We start from the raw sequence: 8,267 nt of genomic DNA, 5'->3' as shown, positions 1-8,267 counted from the left end.
TCTATGAATAGTCATTTTCTTTTCTGTTTCTTTACCATGTTGTGACAACCAAGAAGGCCTTCACCATGCTGGTGCCATGCTGCTGAGACCCTGTGGTTACAAGGACTTTGCTCATTGCCTAGTATCAGACGTTCTGATGTAACAACACACAGCAAAAAGAGAAGGTGTTCTTAAGAAAGCTGCTATTGTGGGAAGTGTGTTGAAATCCTTGACATCTTTTGTTCATACCTTTGGAAACAATAATTTCCGGCTTTGACATAGATTTTCTTATGTAACAAATTTCTACTCATATAATAGGAAATAAGACTGGCATGTAAAGATGGTTAAGGCATGTTTAAAGTGTCAAAATGAAAGGCCATCCTAACTAATGAGTTTATTCTGAGGTAATTTTTAAAAAGATTTTTTTAAATTTTATATTATGTGTATATGAATCTTTTGCCTATATATAAATATGTGCCACATGCATGCAGGGTCCTCAGAAACCAGAAGGGGACTGGAAGACTAGAGGCCAGAAGACGACGGCCCTGGATCTGGAGTTCCAGATGTTTGGGAGCCATTATGTGGGTGCTTGGAACTGAAGCTGGGTTCTCTGCAAGAGCAATAGATAAATTCAATTAAAAATTTTAATAAGAGGATTTCATTGTACATATGTTTCCCTTCCTCTATCCAGTGATTTTCAGAGCACCTTCCAGGATCTGGAAAAAGTGGTCAAGTCTTAGTGATATTTCAGGCTCACGATCTGGAAATCACAACCTTTCCTCTGGAAGCTTTCCAGTTCATCAAGTGGTGTTTAACTAGGGTTTCATTGCTGTGAAGAGACACCATGACCAAAGCAACTCTTATAAAGTACAGCATTTAATTGGGACTGGCTTACAGTTTTAGAGATTCAGTCTATTATCATCATGGCAGGCAGCATGGCAGTGTACAGGCAAACATGGTGCTGGAGAAGGAGTGGAGAGTTTTGCATCTTGACCTGAAGGCAGCCAGAAAGAGACTCTCTTCCCTCAGGCAGCCAGGAAGGTGGATGCTCTCTTCTCCAATGGGAGGAGCTTGAGCATAAGACTTTAAAGGCCACCCCAAAAGTGACATACTTCCTCCAACAAGGCCACACTTCCTCCAACAAGGCTACGCCTCCTAATAGTGTCACTTTACATGGGCCAAGAGTATTCAAACCACCACAGGTGGCATGGTTAGCATTCTTTTCACTACCTGTTGTGAGAGACTATTCTTCAAGCCAAGCGAAGAATTGAGGAGTTCATCTTATCTTGGGGAGTTCAACAATATCCCTTCCAAAAGGATCATCCCAACTGGACTTGATGATTCTTTTTATCTCCTCACAGAGGGTGAGAGATGGTCAGGAGACCCTCACCTGAGTGTACAGACACCCTACCACTCGGCACAGGCAACTCTGTCTTAATAGCTTGTAGCCTCAAGGAGAAAGAGTCTGGAGTATGTGGGCTGGAAAGACTTGGGACTTGTAGGGCTTCATTTATGCAGCTACAGGGAAACCTTCATCCCTACTGGGTAAAGGCTTTCCAGGTGTGGACAGCTGGGAAGAAGAGTACCCAACTCCTGTAAATAGCCCTCACCTATGCTTTGTAACAAAGCCTAATATACTAATAGGTTCTCCAGAGTCAACCTGGAAGAATAGTGCTTTGATTTGCTGTTGAGATCTTAAAGAGAAGGGGTAGATGTCACTTATGTATCCCCTACTAGGAAGGAATTTTAGTGACACTGCCCATAGCAGTTAGTGCCCATTTAACTCATTTGAAATTAATCTCATTTTCTCTCTTCCACTATACAGGTTATCCATTAGATTTGTGCTATAAATGTGCTTTGTGGTTTTGTTTGTTTATTTAGACACAGCCAGGTATCTATAACTAGACCATAAGATGTGGAGGGTAGCCATTTCACTAGCTCTTATCTCCCTGGGATCTAGTGCTGCATACTGCTCCTAGCTAGTGCTTGCTGCCCAGGCATGGTCCTTAATTGATCAGTCCACTGGCACAGAAGCAGGTTGGAAGTGGTGACTCATGACCCAATACTCAGGAGGCCAAGGCTTGGCTATACTATAAAACTTGTATAAAAAATACTCTCCCAAAAATATAAACGTGTGTAAGTGTATATCCTTGTTCTCAGGAAAGGTTCAGTATGACTGAATGAAAAGGTCTCATTTGAAGCCCTAAGTTTCAACTCAAGCAACATCATGGAACCTGTGCTTCATTGTAAATAAAAATAAATGTACAAGGCCTCTGGCTCCTAATCTTTGGACCCTGGGTGTCTTGTAACATATATCAGGTGTCATTTTACACACACACACACACACACACAGACAAATTGGAGCCCATGTAGGTGGAGACTTCTGGTTGATTGACTTCTTTTGAGAGCATCAGAAAATTAGTAAAGACAAGAGTTCACCCTGGTAACGCATACCTGAGAAGCAGGAACCGAAGCCTTCTGTACCAGATGACTGCAGTTGCCTAAGCACAGTCGGCAGCCTTGTGACAGCCCCACCCTTGACACTTAGCAAGGGTATGGGCACACGGCACGTGCACACAGACTCCTGTCTGAAGGGATTGAACCTTCAAATTAAATTCAGCCATTTTTATTTATCACCACACAAGAATGGAGAAGCAGAGACAAACTCCCTATGAGTCACTTCTTAGACAAGTTGCTTCATCTCTGGGGGCTTTGCTGTGAACTTAGGTACAGGATCCTGAAGGTTCTCTGCTCCTACGGGGTTTTGCTCTGCTCACATATCTCAGATGATGACATGGTTAAGGAGACCCAGGCCACCTCAAGGGCTTACTGGTACAACTGCCGCAGTCTTGCATCCTCAGAGAAGTGGATAGAAGTCAGCTGCTCAGGAAAAGGCGCAGAGGAAGAAATGACTTCCCCACTAAATCTGGGGAAAAGCCCTAACAGGCTGTCATTCCCATAACCCATCCAAGAGGCTCCTCCTCCACAGGAGGCAGAGCCTCATACCCCACCCCCTCCTCCTTTCTGACTTTTCCCTTTAGACCACAATTCTCCAGTCAACCCAATTTATTTTCTATCTTTGAACTTGGGTTCACTCACATCAAGAATGCTGCCTGCCCACTCCTTAAACCCCCAGGAGGAGGGCGAGTAAAATGTCTCAAGCTTTATTTGGAAAATATTCTTATATAAAAGGTCATAGTGATTAAAAATATCCATTGCTTTTTACAAGATAATCAGTCCTATATCCCCAGCCTCAGACATCAATCTTAAGTAGATCTAAATGCTGTCTAAAAGGATAAGAATGAACACCACCGAGTTACATAATTTGGGGGGGTTGGGTGGGAAATGCAGGCGTTCTAATCTAACTGTCCAAAACCAAGGAATGATCAAGTTACAGTACACTGGAATGATGGAATATTGTGTTGGGAAATGGCAGAAATGGTTTGGAAACAAAATGTGGTGGCTGATTAATTCCCAAAATAAGTGAGGAGAGACGGGGGAGAAAGAATTAATTGTCATGATGTCAACCAAGTAGACATGAAATAAATAGAAAAAAAAAAAAACAACTGAAAAGAAACCTAGCAAAATGCTCACTGTTACTTCTGAGTTTTAAGATAACTCTTGTTCATTTTCATCTAATATTTTTTGGGGGGTAAAAACCGATAAAGTTTTTATTGGTAGTAAGCTATTATTGCTGTCAGAATAAAAAAGAGTATTCAAATACAAATATATACAAATATACAAAGGCCTGGATAAAAACATTGAAGCCTTCTAGTGCGAGGGGTAAGGATGTTATTTATTGTCATATAGATATAGACAGACATGTACAGTTTCCCAATTGTGTATTATTTATAGAATCAATGAAAAATTAAAAAAAAACCACAGGAAGATAATTGTCACTGGCTCCCACTCGAGCTTTCTCTCTCAAGGTGGCCCTGATGAAGGAGCACATGCTTGCTCAAAAGCAGCAGGATGGCCTGCCAAAGTGGTTGGGGAAGGCATGCTTGTCACTAAGTTTAGACTACAGGTGGCAGGAAGGACACTGGGGGAAGGATTAAAGCTCCAAGAGGGTGGCCTCTCAGGAAGTCTCAAGAACTTAAATCCGGGCTGTGCAGTTGAGGGGAAACGTTACTTCCAAACACCTCAGCCAGCTGTGGCTTTGCTGTTGGTCTTGGGCCTGGGAGGCGAGGCTACTCATCTCCATGACTGCTCTGCCTGTGAACCCTCCACAGGACTCAGCTGAGAGTGGGAGCCACGTATGCAAGTGACCGCACTCAAGACACTGGGGCGTCCTCTGTTTGCTCCCAAGGCTGGAAGACCCCAGCTGCTGGAGAGTCAGATCATAGACAACATTTGCAGGCAACAGGAACAAAACCCAGGAAACACCTGGGTAATCGTTGATCTTCTCAAACATCTGGCATCCAGTTGAAGAGCAAAAGCCCCGAAGCATGAGTCACATGGGCTGTGCAGTCTTCTACTTCCTAGTAGGAGATGCTGGACAAACTAATTGGTCTGTGCCTCTGTTTCTCCACTTATCACATTGGACTCAGCACCTGACTGATGTATGATAAATAAGGTTGCATGATTGACAGGGCCCGGGGGAAGGCTCACAGGAGCACCTCCTAGGAAGAGACAGGGTGGCATTCCCTGCCCCACACCATATCCCTCTCATGTTAAAGGAAACCCAATCTTGCCCTTATAGACACTTTTCTGACTTTCTTCTGGTAGGCAGGTTCCAATCCTTGATCCAGTCCGCGGCTTAGCCTTACTCAGTCTGGAAGGGTGTCTGGTGTTGGGGCTAGGGTGAGCAGTGCGGGTGGTGGGAGCAGAGTTCCCACCAGCCATCAGTTGGTGGGATGGTGGGATCTGTCTTCTTCCCTCTGTCTCATAGTCACGCTTCCTCTGAAGTATTTCTATCTCAACCTCAACCATGTTATTATATTATCTTCTAAAATGTGGAAAAGCCCCCTCTCCCTGATTCCCACCAGCCTTACCCTACTGCCCTGCCTCTAGTCACAAGCAGAGGAGTCTATACTTGGACTCTAACCAACTACAAGAGTCAAGCGGACCCCAGGAGACTTCAACATAAAAGAAAAAATAACAGCACAAGCGAGGCATTTTCCAGGGGGCGGCCAACAGAACGTGGAAGCCCACACAAACGGCTGAGGATGGAAGAGTAGGAGGGTTTCCTGCTCCGGGGTGTCCTGAAAGGAAAGATAAACAGAAGAGAAACCCAACTTTCAAAAAGAGGGGGCGCGTGAGTGGAATCTACCCCCCACTGCCCAGGAGAGGTAGTTACCAACATACGGTGTTAATCCACAGCCGTGGGTCACACTGCATCTCTGCGGCCTCCGAGTACACACGAATATTTGGTGCTTTTACCTAGTAGAGACAAAGCACACTGGGAACTGAGCCCAGAGATCTGTCCACAGTGGGAATTCAAGAAAGGGACAGAGGATGTAATCAGCTGCTGCCTAGCTCCCCAGGGTAGGTGATGGGGCAGAGCTCACTTCCCAGCTGGTCAAGCTCATCAGCAGCCACCGCATTTGCTGGGCGCCCAGCGAGTTTCTTCCCAGGCTGGTCTCAGTCATCTGTCTGCCGGAACTAAGTGAAAATGGAGTTTTTGTAGGATTCTTCTGTGGGTGCTGTGCTTAAAGAAGAATTCCTTTGAAATGATGTCCGAGATGAAGCTTCCTTCTCCGGCTGTGCCCACAGGGCTGCTTTCTCCTCCAGGCCACTGGTGCCCTGCAGAGGACTGTCATTGCAGAGTTCTTCAGCTTGGCTGAGTTCTAATGGGCACAGCCAGTCCCCTTCTTTTTCAAAGTATGTGTTTTGTAAAATTGCTTCTTTTCCGTGACAGTATGGATTGACCGTTTAGAATGAAGATGATTAAAAAGTTAGACATAAAAAGTTGCTTTTTATTTTTAAAAGTGCTATTACTCACTCAAGAAAATATATACAAGTAAAAGGAGAAATGTTCAAATACCCACAGCCTCACTTTAAACAGTCATGACCAATACCATGTTAGATTATCAGAATACTCTATCATCTATCTATCTATCTATCTATCTATCTATCTATCTATCTATCTATCTAACAAAATACACACAAATGTACCTTTTCCAAGCAAAACCAGGCCAACTTTCCAGTTACCCATCGCTTGAAATACTATATATTGGTATAACGAATCCCATCTTCGGTAGGCAGGGTGTGGCAATTTTTTCTCTGAATGTTCTATTGGTGGCCGGGGAGATGGCTCAGTCAGCAGAGTGTCTCACAAGCATGAGGACCTAAGTTCCATCCCCAGAAGCACACACAAAGTAAGACATGGTTGTGTGTGTTTGTAGTCCCATCAACGTCGAAGTGGAGACAGACAGATGCCTGGTGTCCACTGGCCAGCTAGCCTCAACTGATCAAACCAGGCTCAGAATGGCTGAAGCACTTTCATCTCCCTTTAGGAAATCTCAATCCAAAGACCAGCTTAAGGAAGGACAGAAGCATTGAAAGGTGGAGGTGGAGGAGGTGAGAGATGACCCGGAGAGTGGACTCCACACAAGTACAGTGGTGTCTGCACCATCCATGGTAAGAAAGGAGCCTCTGGACCTCCCGGTGACAGCCAGAAACCCCATCAGGGAGGGGGGTGGGGTAGGGAGCCAAGGTGACGACTCAGCTTTTTGGAAGTGTGGAGCTTCCGATTGAAAGCTCTTGACGGGAATCCCTCATCTGCTGGGTGAGACACTCTTGGGTCTGAGACACTCTCGGGATGTGTGCTGAACCTTCCGCCGGCCAGTGCTCACTTACATGCAGCCAGACCTTCCTGCACCTCCTGGCTTCAGGTACACTGAGGTCTAAGTTTATGGGTCCTAAGTTTATGGGACTTTCCAGATCCACTGTTTCACAAGACCACCTTTCTCCTAACATCTCTGTTTTTAGGGTATTTTGGTGGAGAGTCGGGGTTTCCAACACAGCCTTAGAAGGAAGCACAAGTTATCATATTTATTAGAAGGCAATTGGGCATTCCTCTAACACCACCTTAGCAGCTCAATTTAAGTTGAGACATCTGGGGTCTGGAGAGGTGACCCAGCAGTTAAGAGCACTCACTGCTCTTGCAGAGGACCAGAGTTTGATTGCCTGTTTTATGGATCATGAAAGCTTATAACACCTGCCCCAGGGGATCTGACACCATCTTCTGGTCTTGTGGGCCCTTGTACACACATGTGCACACACAGAGACATATACAATGCATGTAATTAAAAATAAAATTAATCTGTAAAAAAATCAAATTGAGACACCTAGTCTCTAAATCTATAAGCTAATAACCTTTCTCAAGAAGAGAGTTCCCAGATTGGCCAAAGAGTTGCTGGGGCAGGAAGCAGGTTGATGGGGAAATGCGTTGTCGTATAGAAAAAACAAGAAGGAATATAATGTAACTGAAAAAAGCTGGCCTCAGTGTGAGGACACAGGCATGCAGTTCTTCCAGCCATAGGCTGTGGGGTTTTGAGAAAGTAGCTTTCCCTCTCTGGTCCCAGCTTTTAAATCTTAAAGAAGAGCCACCATCATCTTTCTCTGGCTTCTCTGTTGCTCCGTCTCTCATTCTATATGATTCTCCTGGTGTGGTTCTGAGAAGTTGTTTGTGATTTTTTTTCACAGTGTTTAGCGTTGCAGAATCTTATAAGCAGATTCCCAGCAACTGACCCCATGTTATTTCTCTAAAGAGACATCCAGTCAAGCTTTGTCTTCAACGCTGTTAAAATGGGAAACATAAAGGCACACACTAATGTACTGGGGGGGAGGGGAGACAGAAGGGTCACTGGGACAATGGGACACTGGGACGTGGCAGGATACCATTTTAAAAAGTAATGGAGAAAGAGACTGAGGAAGATACTTGGTGCTGACCTCTGCCCTTTGCACGTTTGCTGGCACACGCATGCGTACACGCACACATACATGCACACACACACACAAATATATATACTCACACAAATATATACTCATATAAAATAAACAAACAAGCTAACAGATCTGTTGCCTCCCACTACCAGCACAAGGGCCTGGACTTCCACAGATAGCAGTCTTTCCTGGTTTAATGGCTCACTCCATCCAAACTGGCCCTTGATGGTGCTTTGGACTTCTCTGCTGTACCACATTTTCTTTGAGTGATACTGACCCTCTCTCTTCCAGCTCAGAGAACCTGGCTGGTTCATTCACAGGATAGAAGCTGACCCTGCAAAGAGCCTGTGGAGAATGGGCTGAGAATCTTCTCCTAGAGGTGTTTGATGTTTCCTCAT

The 8,267-nt window shown here is 44.8% G+C and overlaps 1 long non-coding RNA gene across 2 annotated transcripts; it reads right to left on the bottom strand.

The window, feature by feature from the left end:
- Nucleotides 1-3,754: 3,754 nt before the first annotated feature.
- 1700036A12Rik lies at nucleotides 3,755-6,122 on the bottom strand. Of its 2 annotated transcripts, none has more exons than XR_001779186.1 (2): nucleotides 5,279-6,122; nucleotides 3,755-5,183 (listed from the first exon to the last, which is right to left on the bottom strand). It is a non-coding gene; the product is annotated as an RIKEN cDNA 1700036A12 gene (long non-coding RNA). The 2 variants fall into 2 exon arrangements; XR_001779187.1 differs by having other exon boundaries at nucleotides 5,287-6,122.
- Nucleotides 6,123-8,267: the final 2,145 nt, after the last annotated feature.

Source organism: Mus musculus, chromosome 9 (assembly GCF_000001635.26).
Source record: "Mus musculus strain C57BL/6J chromosome 9, GRCm38.p6 C57BL/6J".
NCBI classification, from domain to species: Eukaryota; Metazoa; Chordata; class Mammalia; order Rodentia; family Muridae; genus Mus; species Mus musculus.
Note: the sequence above shows the minus strand (reverse complement) of the source record. Positions and strands in the feature narration are given on the sequence as shown.